The following is a 25,453-nucleotide window of genomic DNA, read 5'->3' as shown; positions in this document are numbered from 1 at the left end:
AATTTAATGCTCCTCAGCCTGAGTGGTCTGCATGCAAAATGGTACCACGTGGTTGAGGCTGATGGAGATAAAAAGAGTTTAGTGTTATTTACAAAATAGTATGAAAATATTTGTTTTGTGATCATGAGTTGCTTTACAGTAATTAAAATATCCCCTCCTCTTCTTCTTAAAGGTACTGAAACTCTTGTAGCTTACACACGTTAAAATTAAATTGTTTACTGTTCCGCAATATTAGATACCAAGTTAAGGTGTTTCAATTTCCACAAAAAATGAGTGGTTTCATTCATTAGATGATCTCTAAAACATCTTCTTGTACTAATGATTTAGAATCTAAATAGGGCCTATCTTTGTCTCAACATAAATGTTAGAATAAAACTCCACAGGACAAAAAGACATGATGTGTGTATGATCTATATGTCCAGGAAACAAACACGTTTCTAATATTCAGTAGAATTGCTGATACCAGCTTTCTAACCAAGATGAAACAAATCCAAGCTAACCCTGCTGACACATGACAACCCTAAGCAGTAGCTAAGGATTAGGGACTTTGACCTGTAAATATTTGTGAGAAAATAATACAAAATTTATCCTGCCTTTCTTCTCTTATTTTCTTGGTCTGGAATATAATATCAACCTACCAGGAACCCTGAAGAATTTTTGGGCTTACAGAAAAGTCTGCCTTCTTCCAGATCTGTTCCTTCAGGAATAACGAGATGTTACAAACCCACAGGAACTGGGTATTTTTGTAAGAGCTAGGGAGAGGATCTAGGGACAAGGAAGAAAACAGAAAAAGTAGTCAAAAGTTATGTTTTGGGTCATTTTTCACCACAATTAACATATTCTTCCTGCTCCTTATCAGTCCTAGGACATTTTTCCTCTGTTTTATTTTATAGTATGGTTACCTTTCAGGGCCTAGAGTTGGAAGTTTCTGCTCAATAACTCTTGAGAGAAACTTTTCCCAGCAACTCCTGTGTAACCCACTGGTCTTGTGAGTGAACGTGAAAGTGGGAAAGTTGTGTTTTTGCTGGTTCTCATTGGGTTGGACCTACTTTGCTATAATGTTTCATTTTGATGGGGCAAAAGAGGTGGTAAAAGTCTTTTAAACTTTTAATTTTTTTTCAAAAGGTAAAAGAAATGTAAAGGCTTTGGAGATGTGAATGGGGACATTGGGTTGCCATGGTCATCCTTTTTCTTTTCATTACAATAACACTCATAAGAGAGTATAGTGCAGTCTACCTACTCACCAAAGAAGGCAGAAAAAGAATAAAAGTATGTTTTATGCAAGCTAAACTAAAACTTTCCCAAATGATGCCTAAATATGCCTTGATAATTTTTGTTCACCACTGCATTTCTATAAAGTATAACATGAATCTAAAAGACTTCAATTTTCCAGTGGGAATTATAGTGAACACATATGTTCTTTTCTTGGGCAATCTTATGGAATTTTTTTTCTTCTAATTCAAGCAATATGTCCTTGAGAAATATTACTTCATTTTTTTCCTGAATTTCATTTTTTTTTTCTTAAGCCTCTCCCTAAAATCCTGCAGTGAAGTTAAATGCCCATGCTTTTCTCCACTGGAACCCATCCACCCTCTCTCTGCTCAATGCTTCAGTCTCTGGTAGTTTTCTTTTCTTTCTCTTTTCCTTCCCTATCCTCACCTCCATCTCCTGGATTGGTAATCCCCTTACCCACCTTTTTAAAAGTTGCTCAGATACCTCTGTGAGACTTTGTCTGCCTGCCCCAGAAGTGTTAGTTGCTCCCAAAAGTACCATGGAAACCTTCCAGTAGCACTTACCTAATTGCGCTGCAGTTATCTGCTCACATCTCCTTCTCCCACTGGACTGTGATATTCTTAAGGGCATGACTATGCCTTTGTCAACTTTGTATCCCTAGTATCCAACCTAGTACACGGACACTCAATAACTGTTTGATAAATGAATGAATCAAGAGCGGGATAAAAGAGAGGCAAGCAGAGCACAGCGTAAAAGAATTAGAGCAAGCATATAAAGGGCAGCATAAAAGGCTGCTGACTGTCCCACTGTCCCTCCCCACATCCCCTGGGAGAGATGGCAGCAGTATCAATGTGGACAACGTGAGGTAACTTTGAAGTGGAAGCTGGACCTGGTCAACAGGATGCAGTAAAGGAAGTGAAATTATTGATCTGGTAGACTCTGGCTAAGGGGTAGTGGTTGCCATGTACTTGTGTGCTAAAGGACTGGTGATTTTTAAAGCACCTAAGCATGCTTGTAACTTGTAGATAAGTAATAATCTGCAACAAGTGTTAATACTAATGATGAGTTACAATTTATGAACTACCCCCTATGCAGCAGGCGCCTTCAAGGCTAGGCACTATTCTGTGTTATCAGCAGTCATCTCAAGGACCCTGTATCAATTTTAAATTTTAAATATAAAGGGGAAAAACTAAGAAATTTTAAATATTTCAGACTAGGTCACACAACTGTTAAGTTTTGAAACAAACTGAACTGCCTCCATCAACTGAGGTCAAAATCCACTCTTGCCAGAGATTCATACCAGGAAAATGTCCTGGAAACCAGTAAAACTAGCACCTGAACAGGGGTGGATTTCCACTGACATGTGACCAAAATCAGTTCTTAGTTGATTCTTTTTTTTTTTTTTTTTTTTTTTTTGAGACGGAGTCTCACTCTGTCGCCCAGCCTGGAGTGCAGTGGCACAATCTCGGCTCACTGCAAGCTCCGCCTCCCAGGTTCACACCATTCTCCTGCCTCAGCCTTCCAAGTAGCTGGGACTACAGGCGCCCACCACCACGCCCGGCTAATTTTTTGTATTTTTAGTAGAGACGGGGTTTCACCGCGTTAGCCAGGATGGCCTCGATCTCCCAACCTCGTGATCCGCCCGCCTCGGCCTCTCAAAGTGCTGGGATTACATGCATGAGCCACCGCGCCCGGCAGTTCTTAGCTGATTCTAAGAGTCACCGGAGTCCTTTGATTTGCTGCTTTTTGCCAGAAGGACTTCATGAAGTTCTCAACTATTTTGTAACAGTGCTCTGTTGGAACTTTGGCCAAGGGCTACATTTTGCCAGAATTAACAAGCTTATAGTATGTCAGGATCTTTAGCCTGTGGGAGTGTTAATACACCATTCCTTCTGAGTTTCCTTCAGAGCCTTAGGGACATAAAACACCTTGAGCCTCACGTTTTCTTTTTCTTAACCAAAGTCCATAAGAAAGCCTCATGTCTGTTCCTCTCATGTGCGCTCATTCTAGTACTATTAATACTATTAATATCATGCAGTTTTTCCCAGACTCGCTTTCCCACTTCTTTACTCCCTTCCAACTCTTTTCTTTCCTTCCTCTGGGACCTCTGTATCATGATAAACAAAGCTTCACACCCTTAGTTTCTTCACAGAAAGCTCCTTTCACCTTCTTACTGAGCTGAGGCCTGAATCTGGCTTAAGAACATGTACCCTTCTGTTGTCCCCTTCCATGATGGCAGTTGATTATTTTCTCAGTCCTGAAGAGCTACAGGTGAGGGCGTCCCTCTCTCAGAAGTTCCTGTCTCTACAACTGAGCTGTCTTCAGCCTTTGTTTACAAATCTGTGCTTCCACAATTCTATACTCAACATTTTTTTCAAAAAATAAAAATAATGGCCACATTTTTCTTTTTTGAGACTTCTTTTTCTCTCTCACCACCTGTGTCTCCTCATCATTGATCTGGATGTAGTCTGTTTTTCTTACTTACTTTTAAAAATAGTTATTTATTTATTTATTTTTTCGGTTTGCAATTTGTTTATAGCTTCTTGCATGTAAAACATTTAAGACAAAAATTTCCCTCAAACATTTACTTGTATTGTGTTGCAAAGTTTTAATATGAAGTAATTTTATTAGTGTTCAGTTCAAAATTCTTATTTCAGTATGATATCTTCTTAATGAGTTTTGAGCAATGTTTTTTTTTTTAAAAAACTTTATATGATTTAAAATAGATCTTTTGTTTTTGTTTTGTAGTAATTTCATCGTGGTCACAGTACATAATCTGGATGATATCTATTCTTTGAAATTAGTAGAGAATTACCTAGTATTTGCCCCTCACCCATTTTAAAGGTGGTTCATGTGTGCCTGAGAAGAATGGGAATTTTCTATTTGTCAGATCCAAGGACCTATGTATTTCCTCTAAATGAAGCTAGTATTCTCACCACTTTTTTATTGTCATAATTTTTTTTTTGGTCGCCTTTACCTAAGAATAATATAAAAAGGTGTGTTGAAACAATGCTGGGGTATCTATTTCCCTCTGTAGCTCTAGTGTGGCTTTTTTTTTTTTATAATTTTAAGCTATTTTACAAGTTGCTACAAGTTTTGAATACATAGGTCTTCTATATTGAAACTTTATCATTAAGTCATGATCCCCACTCCCTTTTTATCGCTATGAGTTCTTTGGCATAAAATTGAACAGATACCCTAGCTTTGTTTTGATTAATAGTTGCTCAGTATATCTCTGCATCTTTTTACTTTTAGCCTTTTAACAGCTTGTATTTTAGGTTTGCCACTTTGAAAACAGCATAAGACTGGATTTATTCCCTGAGCTGAGAATTCTCTTCTCTGAAAGGAAGTCAGTTCATTTATTCATTTTTGATTGCTGATATTTAAACTTGTTTCAACCATCTTACTTTGTGGTTTCTAATTCTCACTTTTCTGTGATTTTTTTTTTCCCCTTGCTTTTTTTCAATTGTTTTTTCCTTCATTCTATTTTTCTCTTCTACTTCTTTGGAGGAAGAAAATCTATTTTTAAATTTATTTGTATGCCTTTAGTGGTCATTTCTGATATTTTAACATTCATGATTAACAAAGGTTAATCAATCTTAACCTACTCCTGAGGAATATTAGGACTTTAGAACAATTTTCAATCATCTCTTGACATGCTGTTGCAATCCAGTATTCTTTCTCCTTTTCTAAAACCTCATAAGTAAAATAGTTTAAATTTTTGTAATGTGAAATTATCTCCTAACTGATCACTCTGCTTCCATTCCGGTATCTCTAAGGTATATTCTCAGCAGAGCAACCAAATAATCCTTTGTCTTAACACATAAAAACAAACTTTACTTTTATTAAAATTTACAATATGCATACAAAAAAGACACAGATCTTAATGTGTGCAGCTTGATGAATTTTCCAAAAACGAATACATTCATACAACTACCAGCTCAAGAATTAGAAGCTTACCAGCATCCCACAGCATCTTTTATGTCCCCTCCCTAACGTGAGATCCTTCCTCCTCTGCTGTGATGACCACTCTTTTCTGACCTCTAACACCATACATTAGTTTGCCTATTTTTAACTTCATGTAAATTACATTACCCAATGCATATTCTTTTGTGTTTAGCTTCTTTCAGTCAACATAACACTTATGGAAACCATGCATGTTGTTTCATGTGGCAGTAGTTGGTTCATTTGTGTTGCTGCACAGAATTTCACTGTATGAAAGTGCCAAAATGTATCATTTTTCTATTGATGGATATTGGGCTTGTTTCTAGCTTTTTGTTGTTTTAAATAATGCTGCCATGCACATTCTTGTACATATCTTTTGAAGCATCTAAGTATGCAAATCCGTGTTATATCCCTAGAAGTAGAATTGTTACTAATACATAATAGGGCATATTTACAGTCACTTTGACAAAAGGCTAAGTGGTTTTCCAAAGTGGTTGTAACTATTTGCCTTTCATAATGATGATGAACATCAGTGCATGAGTACCTGTTGCTTCATAGCCTCAGCAATACTTTCTTTTCAACTTTTAATCTTGAGTTAATTTTAGACTTACACAAGAGTTGCAAAAGCATGGCAGAGAATTTCTATATTCACCACCCAGATTACCCTTTAGTTAACATCTTACATAATCATAGTATACTTCAAAACTAAGAAAGAAACATTGATACAATACTATAAACTGAAATAAAGATTTTATTCTAATTTCACTGTGCTTCTTTTGTTCCAGAATCCAATCCAGGATCTGATTTGGCACTTTGCTGTCATGTTTCCTTAGTCTCTTCTATTTTGTGACATTGTCATTCATAACCTAACTGTATTTAAAAGGCACTGGTAGGAGTTTGTGCAGCATGTTCTTACTTGTGTTTGTCTGTTTCCTTTTTTTTTTTTTAATTTTACTTTAAGTTCTGGGATACATGTGCTGAACGTGCAGGTTTGTTACATAGGTATACATGTGCCATAGTGATTTGCTGTACCTATGAACCCGTCGTCTAGGTTTTAAGCCTCGCATGCATTAGGTATTTGTCCTAATGCTCTCTGTCCCCTTCCCCACCACCCTCTGAAAAGCCCTGGTGTGTGATGTTCCCCTCCCTATGTCCATGTGTTCTCATTGTTCAACTGCCACTTATGAGTGAGAACATTGTTCAGCTGCCACTTATGAGTTTGGTGTTCTGTTCCTGTGTTAATTTGCTGAGGATGATGGTTTCCAGCTTCATCCATGTCCCTGCAAAGGATATAAACTCATTCTTTTTATGGCTGCATAGTATTCCATGGTGTATATATGCCACATTTTCTTTATCCAGTCTATCATTGATGGGCATTTAGGTTGTTTCCAAGGTCTGATATATTTTCATAGTTAGATCAAGGTTGTGCATTTTGGGGAAGAATGCCACAGGAGCTTCATGCCTTCTCAGGGTGTCAAATAAATGAGTAAATGATGTTATATGGATATGTATGATGATAATTTTGATCAGTTGGGTAAAGTGGTATATGTGCTTTACTACATTGTAAACTAATTGTTTTACCCTTTCTAATTAATAAATATTTGGAGGAAGAGACTTTGAGAATCTACAAATATCTTGCCTTTGTTTAAATTTTCACTGCTAATTTTAGCATCCACAGGTGAATCTTGCTTATATCAATTATTACCATGCTGTCCCAATTGTGATTTTTTCTATTTTCCTCATGCCTTTCATTTATTAATTGAATTTTTTTCTATAAGGAAGTGTCATTCCTTTTATCTAATTTCTTTATTTATTCACTTATTTTTATTGTGGTATCAACTCATGGATATTTATTTTCTCAGTCATAGTATAATACTATCATCATTTATTTTGTTGTTCAAGTTTTTCTGATTCTAGTGATAAAGAGTCAGTGGGAAGTGATACGCTCATCCTTAAACAACTTGTCTTATTGCATGCCTCTTTACTTTCTAGTACAAGATGCTTCAGGTTATTCCTGTATTTTTCCAGCCTTGAAATCAACTACTTCTTCAAAGAACCCTGATTGCTTTTATTGGAGAATGATATTTAGAAGCCCAGAGAACTAGACACCAATTTTGCTCATTGCATGGAGATATCCCTGTGTTGAATTCCTTTCAGTGAATACAGCTAGGAAATATATATATGTATACATACCCAGGCATGAACACAAATCTCTGACATCTATCATCTCTATAATATCGCTCTATCTAATCTATCTAAAATAAAATCCATGAGATCATATTGATAACTTTGACTCTAGCCACCAAGTATTCAGACTAACCTTCTTTCTTTCTTTGTAACTTCTTTCTTTGACAGTGAGCAATCTAGTTCTCATGATCTATAATACATTTACTTATTTTTGTTCAAGCCTAATATACATGTAATTTTATAAATGCTAAATGATATACCTATGAAAGGTACATTTATCAACTATAGTTTTTCTACAGATCTTTCTTCTTCAGCCTTATAGTATTAATAAAAGTATTTTGCCCAAGGTTACAGAAATCAACTACTTTCTTCCTGACTTCCTTCAGTGTGGTTATGTAATTTACGTTTAATACAGTTAGATTCATCCTTATAGTTTGCATTCCTTCTTGAGTTTCTCCAACATTTTGGTTCATTTCTTAAATTTATGTATGGTAAATCTCACTCTTTTTGGTGTACACTTTTATGAGTTTTTGGCAAAGTTATAGAGTCAGACATCTATCACCACATTTTCTTATGGAACAATTCCATCACTACAAAAATTTTCTTGTGCTGTCCCTTTGTAGTCAAAATGCAGTACCGATCTTTCCAATTAATCCATTTTCTATGTATCTATTTTTTGCTTAATTATATGAGTACCATATAAATGTACTCAAGCTATGTGTAGCCTTTGGGGTCTGGTTTCTTTCACTTAGTAAAATACATTTAAGATTCATCCATGCAGAATATTTTTTTTTCTTTTTTGTTTTTTGTTTTTTTTTGACAGTCTCAACCTTGGCTCACTGCAAACTCCGCCGCCTGGGTGCAAGTGATTCTCCTGCCTCTTCTGAGTAGCTGGGTTGCCACCAAAACCAGCTAATTTTGTACTTTTAGTAGAGACAGGGTTTCACCATGTGGGCCAGGCTGGTCTCAAACTCCTGACCTCAGGTGATCTGCCCGCCTTGGCCTCACAAAGAGCTGGCATGAGAGGAATGAGCCACCATGCCCGGCCTTGTTTCTTTTTATGTTGTATGTATGTACCACATTTTGTATATTAACTTACCATTTAAAAGGCGTGCATATGATTATGAGAAAGCTGCTATAAATATCTATATAGAAATTTTTGCATGAAGTTTCCAATTATTTTTAGTCAATAAACAGAAGTGAGATTGCTGAGTCATATTGTACATATATGTTTGACTTTATATGAAACCTCTATACTGTCTTCCAAAGAGACTGTACCATTTTCAATTCCCACCAGCAATGTATGAGAGTTTCAGTTATTCTGCATCTTTGTCAGGACTTGGTAGTGCCATTTTCCTCCAACCCTCATCCTTCTAATAGATGTGGACGGTAGCACATAGTTTTAATTTGCAGTTTATTTATTAACTATCTCTTCTTGTATTTATAAGCTATTCATATACCCTGTTTGGTAAAGTGCCTCTTCAGATCTTTCAGCAATTTGTTTTATTGGGTTGTTTGTTTATTTCTGTTGTGTTTAGAGAATTTGTTTTATAATCTAGATACAAGATCTTTGTCAGAAATGTGATTTTCAAATATTTACCTCCAGTCTTTTTATTCTTGGATCAGTGTATTTAGCAGAGAAGATTTTAATTTTGATAGAGTTCAATTTATTTATATTTTCTTTTACAGATTGTGTTTTTGGTGATGTCTCTAAAATCTCATCAAGCACAGGGTCATGCAGATTTTCTCCTACATTTTCTTCTAGAAGTTTTACAGTTTTAAGGTCAATGATGTATTCTGTGCTAATTTTTGCATTAGGTGTGAGGAATAGATTGCCTACATATATCCAATTATTTTAACACCATTTGTTGAAAAGGCTAACTTTTTCCATTAAATTATTTTTATATTTTTTTTACAAATCAATTGACTATATGCAAGGGCTTACTTCTGGGCTCTATTCTGTTTCACCTATCTATGTATCTATCTTTCATCAATATCACACTGTCTTGATTAATCTAGTTTTATAGTAAGTCCTAAAATCAGGTAGTGTGATTTCTCCAGTTTTGTTCTTATTTTTCAGAATTGTTTGGCTATTCTAGTTCCTTTAGAATCAATTTGTTGGTATCTACAAAAGGTCTGCTGGAATGTTCCGTTGCTTTATGTTAATCTATGGATTAAATTGGAGAGAATTAACATGTTAGTAGTATTCACTCTTCTAGCACATGAACACAGTATATCTCCCCATTTATATAGATTTGACATTTCTTTCATCAGTGTTTTGTAATTTTTAGCATATTGACCTTGATATTATGCTTTTAGATTTATATCAAAATCTTTCATTTCGGGTGCTGTTGTTAAGGGTATTTTGAAAATTTTTGAATTAATTGCAAGCATATAGAAAATAGCGGTGGCTAACTCCTGTAATCCCAGCACTTTGGTGGGCTGAGGCAGGCAGATCACTTGAGGTCAGAAGTTCGAGACCAGCCTGGCCAGCATAGTGAAACCATGTCTCTACTAAAAATACAAAAATTAGCCATGTGTGGTGGGACATGCCTGTAGTCCCAGCTACTCAGGAGGCTGAGGCAGGAGAATTGCCTGAACCTGGGAGGCAGAGGTTGCAGTGAGCCAAGATTGCTCCACTGCACTCCAGCCTGTGCAACAGAGTGAGACTCCATCTAAAAAGAAAAAAGAAAAAAAAATCTCTAAAGAGAGACAATTTTATTTCATCTATTCTAAGCTATATGTCTTTTGTTTATTATCCTTGACTTATCAGACTAGTTAAGACTTCTAGTAGGATTTAGAAAAGGAATTATGAGAAAGGACATTCTTGCCTTGTCCCAGATCTTTAGGTGAATACATTAAGTTTTTCATAATTGTGTATGATGTTAATTGTTTTTTGTTTTGTTTTGTTTTTTTAAGGATGGCTTCTTACAGATTAAGGAAGTTCTATTACCAGATTGCCGAGGATTTTTAAAATCACATATGCATATTGACATGTATCAAAAGCTTTTTCTCCGTGTATTAAGGTGATCGTGTATTTTTTGCTATTTAATCTCTTAATGTGGAGAATTATATTGTTTGATTTTTCAAAATTGAACCAGGCTTGCATCCCTGGAAAGAAGAAACCACTTGATTGTGGTATATTATTCTTTTTATATATTGTTGGATATAATTTTCTGATATTTTGTTGATAGTTTTTGAGTCTGTGTTCATATGAGATGTTGGTTGGTCTACAGTTTTCTTTTCCCGCAAAGTCTTTCTGTGGTTTTGAAATTAGGGTAATACTTGCCTCATAGAATGCCTTGTGAGTTGTTACCTTCTATTTTTTGAAAGATATTATGCAGAATACTTTTTTTTTCTTCTTAAATGTGTAGTAGAATTCTTCTGGGTCTTCATTTTTTTGAAAGATTTTAAACTACAATCTCAATTCAGTAATTATAGATTATCTATTTCTTCTTGAGTCAGTTCTGATAGTTTGTGTCTCAAGAATTTGGCCCATGTAATCTATTTTTTGAATTTAAAATATACAGTTATTTCTAGTATCTAATTTTATTTTACAGTTTGTGGGGTGTGTAGTGATATCATCCCTTTTATTCCTGATATTTGTAATTTGCATTTTATCTCTTTTTTCTTTGTCAGACTGGTTAGAATGTATCAATTTTGTTGATTTTTCAGAGCACTGGTTTTTGTTTTCATTGATTTTTCCCTATTTTTGTTTCTAATTTTATTGATTTGTGCTCTTTATTATTTACTTCATTCTGCTTAATTTGTATTCAGTATGCTCTTCTTTTTCTAGTTTCTTAACATGGAAACTTAGATTATTGATTTGAGACCTTTATACTTTTCTAACATAGTATTACATACTGTACATTTTCCTGTATTTCTTTAGCTGCCTCCTGCAAATTTTGCTATGTTGTATTTTCATTTTCAGTCAGTTCAAAATATTTCCTAATTTCCCTTGAGATTTTTTACCTTTGACCCATGGGTTGCTTAGAAGTGTATTGTTTAAATTCCAAATACTTGATAATTTTCTAGGTATCTTCTTGTTATCAATTACTTCTTTAATTCCATTATACTCTAAGGACATATTTTGAATAAATGTTCAATGTGGAATTTAAAAGAAATTTAAATATATAAATAAATTTATATTTATTAAATTTTATTATTTTTATTAAATATAAAATAAATTTATATTTATTTAAAATTAAATTAAAATATAAATATATATATACACACACACATTTGTATCTATCTATAAATAGTCCTATTGCTGGTTTGGTGTTGAACACTCTCAAGGTTCCATTACTAGACGACATTTTTAAATCTCACTCAAACTTTTGGCTTCAACTGTCCAATTTGATAATTTCAAAATCGGTGTCTATAGCATAAATATCTACTTTTATGTCTAGAATTTTGTTTTGTGCAAATATTTTGTGCATATTTCCTTTCTTGGAGGATATTCAGTTTCTTCAAAATCAATAGTTCCCAAATTTTAACACACACCTACTTTTCCTACCTTGGTCAGTATTATTTTCATAATATACCCAGTTGCCCAACCCAGAAACCTGGGGTTTATCCCTGGTTCCTCCCTTACATATCTCCTATTCTAATAGGTCATCAAGTCCTCCTATTTTTCTCTTTATTTTCCCTAAAAAATCCTTCTTATTTCTTGTCCAAACTTCTTCAGTAGTACTCTAATGTTTCCTTTGTCTCCAAACTTGAATATAATCCAATTTAGTTTTTGTAACCATATTGAACTATCCTTTTGGAAATATAAATTTAACAATTGCCATTGCCCATCTCTCCTTAAAGTTCACTATGACTTTTCATTACCTTAGCTATATTAAAACAAACAAACAAACAAACACCTTAGCCTAGCCTAGTAGGTTGTTCATAAACCAGCTCTTCCTCCTGTATCTCAGTTTTATTGCCATTCTTCCATTCTTCTTGTACCTCACACTTTGGCCACACTGAACTACTTACAAAACATCTTCTACCCTCATCTGAAATAGTTTTGTCTCTTATGTATCACGTTTGCTCCATAAACTTGTATTGACAATATATTATATTGTCATTGTTTGCTATTTTGTTCATCTCCCCTATACAGCATTAGCTCTTTCGGGATAGAGAATGTAATTTTATCATCTATACATACTTAACTGTACCCAGCAGAGTGTCTGATACATAATAAATACTTAATAAATCTTACTTTGAATGAATGACTAAATGAATGATTTATTGAATAAAATAATAAGTACTTGAGCCAGGACTAGAAACAACATATTCTGCTTCCAAATGACACACTGACTCTGTTTTTAATAGAATATTAATTAGTTATTGCCTTACTATATACCATGTCAGCAAATGGAAGGTCTTACTTATAAAAAGGCAAAGTAATGTTTGCACTTTGACTTGATTTTTTAAATCTTTTTGGCTATGAAAACAATTGCTCCAATGTCTTGAATAAATACTCCCAAAAGATACTCAGGTCCAGTCTTTTTAAGCAATATAACTGATAGCTAAATGCATTGCTTTGCACTTTGTCCTTGAGGAGTCTGGCTACCACTTTTATGCCAACTCATAATCTCAGGTTATCTGGCTATATTGTACTCTCATCAGTTTACCTCTTCACTAACTGGAAGACCTTAGTGTTGTCTGCAACTTATAAACCACCTCCAGTTAGTTTATGAAAGGTTCAATAAAAATTGTCCCAGTCCAGGTTAAAAATTAACAGTTCTTAATAAACTGATTCTTATCCTTTGTTTTGTAAACCTCAACTGGTTTCCAATCTACAAAACAGTGGACTTAACCTTTGGGGCAGAGTTTTGCCAAAAGTATTTAGAATATTTACACTGAATCTAATGTTTCTTCCTTATATATTAATAGTAACATTTTTTTCCTCAAATATCTTTATGGTATTAGTCAAACCTAAAATCTCCTTATAGACATTGAGTTGACATAGCATGATGAAGCTGCAGAGTTTAACATATAGATGTTATAGGTTACTCAGGAAGTACAGTGAAGTGTGGTACTTGGGTACCTCATTAAGGAATTTAGATAATGATTTTGTTATTTGAATGTTTTGAAATACTGTCTGTGTCAGTTGGCAAGGATGAATTGAGGTGTTTTCTAAGGCATCAGGATAATCCACTAAACATAAGGTTAGCACATAGTAAGATTTTAATAGATGGCTTTTTTTTTGTAAATTATTCCTTTTTATTTCAACTTACTCTTCAGAAAGCTGTAAAGATGAATGGATTAATTTCTATAAAATTCTCACAAGTTCTAGAAAGCATTAAAAATGAGATATTGTTGCTGTTTTAGTTCTTATTAAATGGTATACTTCTTTTGATTCCTGGATTGTATTCTACTGTACTCTAGATTGTGAATATTAAATATTTTGTCTTAAAAACACTGTTTTGGAAGCTTTATTTGGGACCTTCCTATTTATGTCTACCCCAACTCAACATTTGCAGCACAAATTTTAAGAAAGATTAGAGTTAAATATTAACTTTTATAATTTCATTTCGTTATTGAGAAAAGTACTATGTGTATAATGCCCTCTTTCCTGAATGAGGATAAATGGAATGATATATTTTCATTCATTGAATGTGGCACATTTCCTCTTAGGGATTGAGTTAATTTCCTCTCAAAATGTCCCTCTTCACCATCTCGTGGTCTTCCCCCAATTTCAGATGCTCATTCACACAATAAGGCAATATTCTGCATGGAGTAATAAAAGCAAAATATAACAAAGATAAAAAATCAGATCTGGCATTTAGGAGACAGTTTTAATATGCCACAAATTCTCACATCCTTAGACTGCTTCAGAGTTAATAGACTTATTGTCTATTAACAATAAGGACTATTCCATGTCCTGTGGAACCATGGAATAGAAATAACTGATAAGGAAACAAATTAGCTAAAACATAGTTAAGACATCACCTTTGTAGTGATTAAAATTTGGTTCACGAAGTATCATTTGTGACTGATGCAAAACACAGAGTCAAACCAATTAAGGTCCTTAAAGATCCCAGAGAACTTGACTGCAAAAATCATGTTTACCATTGTTTTCAACTTGAAATAATTGTTTTATGTTCACCTGAATTTTCCACTTCACTCGCCTCATTCCTCAGAAACATCTCTCATTATTAACCTTGCTTTGCTCAATCACTCTCCTGTCCTGCTTCACCATGTGCTCTCCTCACCTCACCTCCAACCCCAGCAGATCTTTTTAGTGGCACCTTTATTTAATTATTAATTTAGCACCTTCTCTTAAGATTGTCGTCTGCCAAGAAAACCATACTCTCCATAGCTCTACTTCACACACAAAAAATCTACTTTCACAAATATTATCCAGTAATGGGCAGGTGGTAATCCTGGTTTTGACTCTTCAAAGTATATTGTCCTACCACTACCTTCCTTTGTTAAGCATGAAATGCATACGCCCTAGGCTGTATTAAAAGAAATGCAGTACACTCTGGAAGGAAATTGCCCCATTGGACTCTGTAGTTGTCAGGGAATGCCTGAAGTGCTTCATTTAGTTCTGGACACCACATTTTAAAAGAGACATTGCCAAAAAGGAAGATAATCAATGGGAGGTATCCAGGATATTCAGCAAAGTTAAAAAGATATCGGAAGATAGTTGGAGGGAAGTAGGGCTTGTTAGTCTGGAAATAGGGATATTTAAGAGAGGTCACGTGTCCTGCTTTTTAAAATCTGAAGGGATTAAATCTATTCTGTATTTCCTCCAAGAACCAAACAAGGTCAGTGGGTAAAGATTATATGCAGACCATTGTAAGTCAATATAAGGAAGCGAACCCTGTTGACTTCACTTCTACGACATATTCTGATCTTTCCATTTCCCTTCACATAAACTGTAGTCCAAGACACAATCATCACTTATGTCAACTGCATTGATAACCTGCGATCTGGTCTCCCTATTTCTACTCTTTTTGCTTCTCCAATCCATCCTTCAAAGAGAAGCCAGAGAGATTATTATTAAAGTTCTGGGATACATGGGCAGAACGTACAGGTTTGTTACATAGGTATATATGTGCCATGGTGGTTTGCTGCACCCATCAACCCGTCATCTACATTAGGTATTTTTCCTAATGCTATCCTTCCCCTTGCCCCCTATTCCCTGACAGGCCCCAGCATGTGATGTTCCCCTCTGTGTGCCCATATGTTCTCATTGTTCAACTCCCATTTATGACTGAGAACATGCAGTGTTTGATTTACTGTTCCTGGGTTAGTTTGCTGAGAATAGTGGTCTCAAGCTTCATCCATGTCCCTGCAAATGACATGAAATCATTCATTCTGTGGCTGCATAGTATTCCATGGTGTATATGTGCCACATTTTCTGCATTCAGTCTATCATTGAGGGGCATTTGGGTTGCTTCTAAGTCTTTGCCATTGTGAATAGTGCTGCAATAAACATACATGTGCATGTGTCTTTATAGTAGAATGATTTATAATCCTTTGGCTATATTCCCAGTAATGGGATTGCTGGGTCAAATGGTATTTTTTGTTCTATATCCTTCAGGAATCACCACACTGTCTTCCACAATGATTGAAATAATTTACACTCTCACCAACAGTTTAAAAGTGTTCCTGTTTCTCCACAGCCTTTCCAGCATCTGTTGTTTCCTGACTTTTTAAGGATCGCCATTCTAACTGGTGTGAGATGGTATCTCATTCTGGTTTTGATTTGCAGTTCTCTAATGACCAGTGATGATGAGCTTTCTTTCATATGTCTGTTGGCCATATAAACGTCTTCTTTTGAGAAGTGTCTGTTCATATCCTTCACCCACTTTCTGACGGGGTCGTTTGTTCTTTTCTTGTATGTTTGTTTAAGTTCTTTGTAGATTCTAGATATTAGCCCTTTGTCAGTGGATAGATTGCAAAAATTTTCTCCCATTCTGTAGGTTGCCTGTTCACTCTGATAATAGTTTCTTTTGCTGTGCAGAAGCACTTTAGTTTAATTAGATCCCATTTGTGAATTTTGGCTTCTGTTGCCATTGCTTTTGGTGTTTTAGTCAAAAAGTCTTTGCCCATGCCTATGTCGTGAATGGTATTGCCTAGGTTTTCTTCTAGGGTTTTTATGGTTTTAGGTCTTATGTTTAAATACTTAATCCATCTTGAGTTACTTTTTGTAGAAGGTGTAATAAAGGGGTCCAATTTCAGTTTTCTGCATATGGATACCCAGTTTTCCCAATGCCTTTTATTAAAAAGGGAATCCTTTCCCCATTGCAGCCTCTGTTCTGTTCCATTGGTCTATATCTCTGTTTTGGTACCAGTACCATGCTGATTTGGTTACTGTAGCCTTGTAGTATAGTTTGAAGTCAGGCAGCATGATGCCTCCAGCTTCTTTCTTCTTCTTGCTTAGGATTGTCTTGGCTATATAGGCTCTTTTTTGAAACTTAAAGTAGCTTTTTCTAATTCTGTGAAGAAAGTCAGTGGTAGTTTGATGGGGGTAGCATTGAATCTATAAATCACTTTTGGCAGTATGGCCATTGTAACGATATTGATTCTTCCTATCCATGAGCTGGAATCTTTTTCCATTTGTTTGTGTCCTCTCTTATTTCCTTGAGCAGTGGTTTGTAGTTCTCCTTGAAGGCGTCCTTCACATCCCTTGTAAGTTGTATTCCTAGGTATTTTATTCTCGTGTTAGCAATTGTGAATGGGAGTTCACTCACGATTTGGCTCTCTGTCTATTATTGGTGATAGGAATGCTTGTGATTTTTGAACATTGATTTTGTATCCTAAGGCTTTGCTGAAGTTACTTATTGGCTTAAGGAGATTTTGGGTTGAGATGATGGGGTTTTCTGAATATACAATCATGTTATCTGCAAACAGAGGTAATTTGACTTACTCTGTTCCTATTTGGATACCTTTTATTTCTTTTTCTTGCCTGATTTCCCTGGCCAAAACTTCCCATACTTTGTTGAATGGGAGTGGTGAGAGAGGGCACCCTTGTCTTGTGCTGGTTTTCAAAGGGAATGCTTCCAACTTTTGCCCATTCAGTATGATATTGGCTGTGGATTTGTCATAAATAGCTCTTATTATTTTGAGATATGTTCCATCAATACCTGGTTTATTGAGTGTTTTTAGCATGAAGGGGTGGTGAATTTTATCGAAGGCCTTTTCTGCATCTATTGAGATAATCATGCAGTTTTTGTCTTTGGTTCTGTTTATATGCTGGATTACATTTATTGATTTGCATATATTGAACCAGCCTTGCATCCCAGGGATGAAGCTGACTTGATCGTGTTGAATAAGCTTTTTGTTGTGCTGCTGGATTTGGTTTGCTAGTATTTTATTGAGGATTTTCACATCGATGTTTGTCAGGAATGTTGGCCTGAAATTTTCTTTTTTTGTTCTGTCTCTGCCAGGTTTTGTTATCAGGATAATGCCAACCTCAGAAAATGAGGAGGAGCCCCTCTTTTTCTATTGTTTGGAATAGTTTCAGACAGAATGGTAACAGCTCTTCTTTGTACCTCTGGTAGAATTTGACCGTAAGTCTGGTCCTGAGCTTTCCTTGTTTGGTAGGCTATTAATTACTACCTCAATTCAGAACTTGTTATTGGTCTATCCAGGGATTTGATTTCTTCCTGGTTTAGTCTTGGGAAGGTGTATGTGTCCAGAAATTTATCTATTTCTTCTAGGTTTTCTAGTATATTTGCATAGAGGTGTTTATAGTATTCTGTGATGGTAGTTTGTGTTTCTATAGGATCAGTGGTGATATCCCCTTTATAATTTTCTATTGTGTTTATTTGATTCTTCTCTCTTTTCTTCTTTATTAGCCTGGCTAGTGGTCTATCTATTTTGTTGATGTTTAAAAAAAAAACAGCTCCTGGATTCATTGATTTTTTGAAGGGTGTTCTTTGTGTCTGTCTCCTTCAGTTCTGCTCTGATCTTAGTTATTTCTTGTCTTCTGCTAGCTTTTGAATTTATTTGCTCTTGCTTCTCTAGTTCTTTTAATTGTGATGTTAGGGTGTCAATTTTAGATCTTTCCTGCTTTCTCTTGTGGGCATTTAGTGCTAAGAATTTCCATCTAAATGCTGCTTTAGCTGTGTCCCAGAGATTCTGGTATGTTATGTCTTTGTTCTCATTTGTTTCAAAGAGCGTACTTATTTCTGCCTTAATTTCGTTACTTACCCAGTAGTCACTCAGGAACAGGCTGTTCAGTTTCCATGTAGTTGTGCAGTTTTAAATGAGCTTCTTAATCCTGAGTTCTAATTTGATTGCACTGTGGTCTGAGAGACTGCTTGTTATGATTTCCATTCTTTTGCATTTGCTGAGGAGTGTTTTACTTCCAATTATGTGGTCAATTTTAGAATAAGTGCAATGTGGTGATGAGAAGGCTGTATATTCTGTTGATTTAGTGTGGAGGGTTCTGTAGATGTCTATTAGGTCTGCTTGGCCCAGAGCTGAGTTCAAGTCCTGAATATCCTTGTTAATTTTCTTTCTCATTGATTTGTCTAATATTGACAGTGGGATGTTAAAATCTCCCACTATTATTGTTTGGGAGTCTAAGTCTCTTTGTAGGTCTATAAGAACTTGCTTTATGAATCTGGGTGCTTCTGTATTTGGTGTATATATATTTAGGCTAGTTAGCTCTTCCTATTGCATTGATCCCTTTACCATTATGTAATGCCCTTCTTTGTCTTTTTTGATCTTTGTTGGTTTAAAGTCTGTTTTATCAGAGACTAGAATTGCAGCCTCTGCTTTTTTTTTCTTGCTTTCCATTTGGTTGGTAAATCTTCCTGCAGCCCTTTATTTTGAGCCTATGTGTATCTTTGCATGTGAGATTGGTCTCCTGAATACAGCACACTGATGGGTCTTGATTCTTTATCCAATTTGCCAGTCTGTGTCTTTTAATTGGGGCATTTAGCCCATTTATATTTGGGGTTAATATTGTTATGTGTGAATTTGGTCCCATCATTATGATGCTAGGTGGTTATTTTGCCCATTAGTTTATACAGTTTCTTTATAATGTCAATGGTCTTTACAATCCGGTATGTTTCTGCAGTGGCTGGTACCGGTTTTTCCTTTCCATATTTAGGGTTTCCTTCAGGAGCTCTTGCAAGGCAGTCCTGGTGGTGATGAAATCCCTCAGCATTTGCTTGTCTGTAAAGGATTTTATTTCTCCTTCCACACTTATGAAGCTTAGTTTGGCTGGATATGAAATTCTGGGTTGAAAATTCTATTCTTTAAGAAGGTTGAATGTTGGCCCCAACTCTTCCAGCTTGTAAGTTTTCTGCAGAGAGATCCACTGTTAGTCTGATGGGCTTCCCTTTCAGAAGAGAAAGGGTAACCTGACCTGTCTCTCTGGCTGCCCTTAACATTTTTTCCTTGATTTCAACTTGGTGAATCTGACAATTATGTGTTTTTGGGTTGCTCTTATCAAGCAGTATCTTTGTGGTGTTCTCTGTATTTTCTGAATTTGAATGTTGGCCTGTCTTGCTAGGTTGGGGAAGTTCTCCTGGATAATATTCTGAAGACTGTTTTCCAACTTGGTTCCATTCTCCCCACTCATTTTCAGGTACACCAATCAAACGTATGTTTGATCTTTTCACATAGTCTTGTATTTCTTGGAGGCTTTATTCATTCCTTTTCATTCTTTTTTCTCTAATCTTATCTTCATGCTTTATTTCATTAACTTGATCTTCAATCTCTGATATCCTTCCTTCTGCTTGATTGATTTGGCTATTGATACTTGTGTATGCTTCACAAAGTTCTCTTGCTGTGTTTTTCAGCTCCATCAGGTCATTTATGTTCTTCTCTAAACTGATTATTCTAGTTAGCAGTTCCTGGAACCTTTTATCAAGGTTCTTAGCTTCCTTGCATTAAGTTAGAACATGCTCCTTGAGCTCTGAGGAGTTTGTTATTACCCACTTCCTGAAGCCTACTTCTGTCAATTCATCAAACTCATTCTCCATCCAGTTTTGTTCCCTGGCTGGCAAGGAGTTGTGACCCTTTGGAGGAGAAGAAGCTATCTGGTTTTTGGAAATTTCAGCCTTTTTTGTGCTGGTTTTTCTCATCTTCTTGAATTTATCTACCTTTGGTCCTTAATGTTGGTGACCTTTCAATGGGATTTTTGGGTGGTCATGCTTTTTGTTGATGTTGATGCTATTGCTTTCTGTTGGTTAGTTTTCCTTCTAACAGTCAGGCCCCTCTTCTGCAGGTCTGCTGGTTTGCTGGAGGTCCACTCCAGACCCTGTTTACCCGGGTATCACCAGCAGAAGCTGCAGAATGGCAAAGATTGCTGCCTGCTCCTTCCTCTGGAAGCTACATTCCAAAGGGGCACTCACCAGAATCTAGCTGGAGCTCTCCTGTATGAGGTGTCTGTCAACCCCTGCTGGGAGATGTCTCCCTCTCAGGAGGCACAGGGGTCAGAGACCCACTTGAGGAGGCAGTCTGTCCCTTAGCAGAGCTCAAGCGCTGTGCTCAGAGATCTGTTGCCTTCTTCAGAGCCAGCAGGCAGGAATGTTTAAGTCTGCTGAAGCTGCACCCACAGGCGCCCCTTCCCCCAGGTGCTCTGTCCCTGGAAGATGGGAGTTTTATCTATAAGCCCCTGATGGGGCTGCTGCCTTTCCTTCAGCGTTGCCCTGCTCAGAGAAGAGGAATCTAGAGAGGCAGTCTGGCTATAGCGGCTTTGTGGTGCTGTGGTGGGCTCCTTTCATTTCGAACTTTCTGGCAGCTTTGTTTACACTGTGAGGGGAAAACTGACTACTTAAGCCTCAGTAAAGGCGGATGCCTCTCCCCCCACCAAGCTCGAGTGTCCCAGGTCGACTTCAGACTGCTGTGCTGGCAGGGAGAATTTCCAGCCTATGGATCTTAGTTTGTTGGGCTCCATAGGGGTGGGATCCACTGAGCAAGACCACTCGGCTTCCAGGCTTGAGACCCCTTTCCAGGGGAGTGAACAGTTCTGTCTTGCTGGTGTTTCAGGCACCACTGGGGTTACAGAAAAAAAAAAAAAAAATCCTGCAGCTAGCTTGTTGTCTGCCCAAACAGCCGCCCAGTTTTGTGCTTGAAACCCAGGAACCTGGTGGTGTAGGCACCTGAGAAAATCTCCTAGTCTGTGGATTGTGAAGACAGTGGGAAAAGCATGGTATCTGGGCCAGATAGCACTGTCCCTCACTCATGGCTTCCCTTGGCTAGCGGAGCAAGTTCCCCAATCCCTTGTGCTTCTGGGGTGAGGTGGCATCCCACCATACTTTGGCTTGCCCTCCGTGGGCTCCAGCCACTGTCTAACCAGTCCCAATGAGATGAGCCAGGTATCTCAGATGGAAATGCAGAAATCACCCGTTTTCTGCATTGGGTCTCGCTGGGAGCTGCAGACTGGAGCTGCTCCTATTTGGCCATCTTGCCTGGGACTGAGATTTTTAAAACCTAAATGAAGTTTTGCTTTCTCCATCTATATCCATTCTAGCATTCTCTCACTTGATATAAAAGTATAAACTCTAAATTCCTTTGCATTGCCTATAAGGTCCTAAGTGATCCACTCTGCCTTCTCTGTTTCTGTCCTTTTCCTTCTTGCTCCATATGTTCCAGCCATACTGACCATCTTTCTTTTCCAGAAAGAAAACTAAACTCCTTGTCAAATTCAGACCTGTGCATTTGCTGTTGCCTCTGATGGAACACTTGGCTCCCACCTGCTTCCACTGCTGACTCCTTCTTGTCATTCAGCATTTACTCAAAGGCCTCCTCCTTAGAGCGGCCTTACCTAGCTACTTTTGTTAAGGAATTCTTCCTTCTTATTGTTATAGCTCTTTGTTTTATTTTTTTCCCCCATAGCCCTTGTCATTCCCTAAAAACCTCCATTCTTCTTGTGTGCTTTCTAATTGCAATGTTAGATTCATAAAAGCAGAACTTTGTTTAACTACTATATCTACAATGGTGAGGACAATGTTGGGCCCATGATAAGAGTCAGTAAAAATGTGTTAGACTTGGATGACTCTATAACACATTATATTCTAAGATTTTATTATTGTAGGTCTCATCATTCTTAAACTCATCATGTCCGTAAACAATTGCAGTGTGGCTTATTTTTTATGTGAATGCTTATTTGCATTTAAATATTGCATCAACAGCATATTTTATCTACAACATGCTAGCATAGTGGTTTAAAGTATGGTCCTGAAGTCCCTCAGATTGTGTGGATTTCTATCCATGTTCTGTTGCGTAACATTGTGCTAGTTATATAGACTCTTTACACTTAGTATTTTCAAATATTTTTATATACAAATTATGGATAATAACATTGCCCCTGCCCTATAGTGTGTTTCGTTGAGAAAATCAGAAGAAATATGTATAGTACTTAATACAGTGCCTGGCATATGCTAAATCCTCAAATGTTAGCTGTTAGTAATAGTAGTAGTATTTAATGTTTTTACACAACTGTGCAACTGTCAAGCCAGTACTTTTACGTGAAAATAAGTCAATAGCAAGGTGAACTGAACAATGACCAACAATTTAAATATGTCATCAATGTTGTTTATTCCAGAAAAGTAAATGTATACCATTCTCATGCTATTTTTTCCTAACCTTATGTGTTTATACTGACAAGTGATAAGCTTTCTGATAACTTCAGAGGGAGAGAGGAGCAAAAAAGAGGGATTCAATAAAAGTGCATTTTCATCTCTGAATCCTTCTATAACTTGGAATTTTCTCATTCTAAAAGATCCTAATGCAAAAATTAGAATTCATAGTGATGGCAAACAACTGTACCCATATTGTATATATATATTCTAAGTTGTTTCACTTGTATGTATTGTTTTTGGGATAGAAAAGGAAAAAAATTACATTGATGTTCAATATCACGTGAAATACATATTTTTTAAAATACCAGTAATGATGTAATCAACATTACTTAGCAGAAGAAACAAACTTTACATGCTCTTATCTGCTTTCATAAGGGTATATAAAGTCAATACAATAGACACATAATTATGCATATCTACTGAACATTAAAATTCACCTTAAGTATTAATTCTTTATTCATATGAATAATTAAAATTTGCTTTATTTAAGTTTTTAAAAGTACTTTTGAGAACCGACTTATTTCTAAGGACTAAATACCCTTGATATATGCTTTTGATCCTGATTCAATGAAATTGTTTTTCTTTTTTTTTTTTTCTTTTTTTTTGTTTTGTTTTGTTTTGTTTTGTTTTGCTCAGATCGTTTTAATGGCATTCAACCAGGCACTGGTGGTATATCATGATAATTCCTTCTCTAGTACCACATCTCATAGGAGTATAAAATCCTGAGAGTCCAATCTCTGTGACATTGCTCATGTCCATTCCCTCTGCTCATGTCCATTCCCTCTGCTCTTCCTCCATTACCAGTGTTTATATCCTCATTTCCTACCTGGACCATTGCAGTTGTCTTCTAAATCATCTTGCTGCCTTTAGTCTTGACTGCCTTGAATCTATTTTCCATATTGCTGCCAAAGTGATCTTTCTATACTCAAATATGCTCTTTTCTCTGTGTTTAGAATCCTGCAATGCTTTCCAATGGCAATAACATTAATCTAGACACTTTTTGCGTGGTATAGAAAACTCCCATGATTTGGCTCCTGTTTGACAAGTTTTTGATACCTATATTTATCTTGAAAGTAAACATGAGGTTTCTGGGGCAGAGATGAAAGTTATTAACCCTGCATGCTGGGGGATGGGAGAGTCTGCACTGCAGAAAAGGGAATCCTGAAATTGCGAATCTGGGATCATATATAGGTTACAGACTGCCCACTCTGACTTCTTCTTCTTTTTTTTTGTTAGCTCCCACTTATAAGTGAGAACACGTAGTGCTTGATTTTCTGTTCCTGTGAGGATAATGGCTTATGGCCCCATCCATGTCCTGCCAAGGACATGACCTTGTTCCTTTTTTATGGCTGCATAATATTCCATGGTGTATATGTGCCACATTTTCTTTCTTTTTTTTTTTTTAATTATACTTTAAGTTTTAGGGTACATGTGCACATTGTGCAGGTTAGTTACATATGTATACATGTGCCATGCTGGTGCGCTGCACCCACCAACTCGTCATCCAGCATTAGGTATATCTCCCAATGCTATCCCTCCCCCCTCCCCCCTCCCCACCACAGTCCCCAGAGTATGATATTCCCCTTCCTGTGTCCATGTGATCTCATTGTTCAATTCCCACCTATGAGTGAGAATATGCGGTGTTTGGTTTTTTGTTCTTGCGATAGTTTACTGAGAATGATGGTTTCCAATTTCATCCATGTCCCTACAAAGGATATGAACTCATCATTTTTTATGGCTGCATAGTATTCCATGGTGTATATGTGCCACATTTTCTTAATCCAGTCTATCATTGTTGGACATTTGGGTTGGTTCCAAGTCTTTGCTATTGTGAATAATGCCGCAATAAACATACGTGTGCATGTGTCTTTATAGCAGCATGATTTATAGTCATTTGGGTATATACCCAGTAATGGGATGGCTGGGTCAAATGGTATTTCTAGTTCTAGATCCCTGAGGAATCGCCACACTGACTTCCACAATGGTTGAACTAGTTTACAGTCCCACCAACAGTGTCAAAGTGTTCCTATTTCTCCACATCCTCTCCAGCACCTGTTGTTTCCTGACTTTTTAATGATTGCCATTCTAACTGGTGTGAGATGATATCTCATAGTGGTTTTGATTTGCATTTCTCTGATGGCCAGTGATGATGAGCATTTTTTCATGTGTTTTTTGGCTGCATAAATGTCTTCTTTTGAGAAGTGCCTGTTCATGTCCTTCGCCCACTTTTTGATGGGGTTGTTTGTTTTTTTCTTGTAAATTTGTTTGAGTTCACTGTAGATTCTGGATATTAGCCCTTTGTCAGATGAGTAGGTTGCGAAAATTTTCTCCCATGTTGTAGGTTGCCTATTCACTCTGATGGTAGTTTCTTTTGCTGTGCAGAAGCTCTTTAGTTTAACTAGATCCCATTTGTCAATTTTGGCTTTTGTTGCCATTGCTTTTGGTGTTTTGGACATGAAGTCCTTGCCCACGCCTATGTCCTGAATGGTAATGCCTAGGTTTTCTTCTAGGGTTTTTATGGTTTTAGGTCTAACGTTTAA

At 36.5% G+C, this 25,453-nt stretch overlaps 1 long non-coding RNA gene across 1 annotated transcript in view; it reads right to left on the bottom strand.

The window, feature by feature from the left end:
* The window catches only part of LOC134730280 (uncharacterized), a 31,229-nt gene extending 5,776 nt beyond the window's left edge, over positions 1-25,453 (bottom strand). Inside the window, exon 1 of the long non-coding RNA XR_010111990.1 lies at positions 639-25,453. This is a non-coding gene — a long non-coding RNA (uncharacterized LOC134730280). The remainder of the gene's footprint in view (positions 1-638) is intronic.

Source organism: Pan paniscus, chromosome 3, assembly GCF_029289425.2.
Source record: "Pan paniscus chromosome 3, NHGRI_mPanPan1-v2.0_pri, whole genome shotgun sequence".
NCBI classification, from domain to species: domain Eukaryota; kingdom Metazoa; phylum Chordata; class Mammalia; order Primates; family Hominidae; genus Pan; species Pan paniscus.
This window is presented reverse-complemented; position numbering and strand designations above follow the sequence as displayed.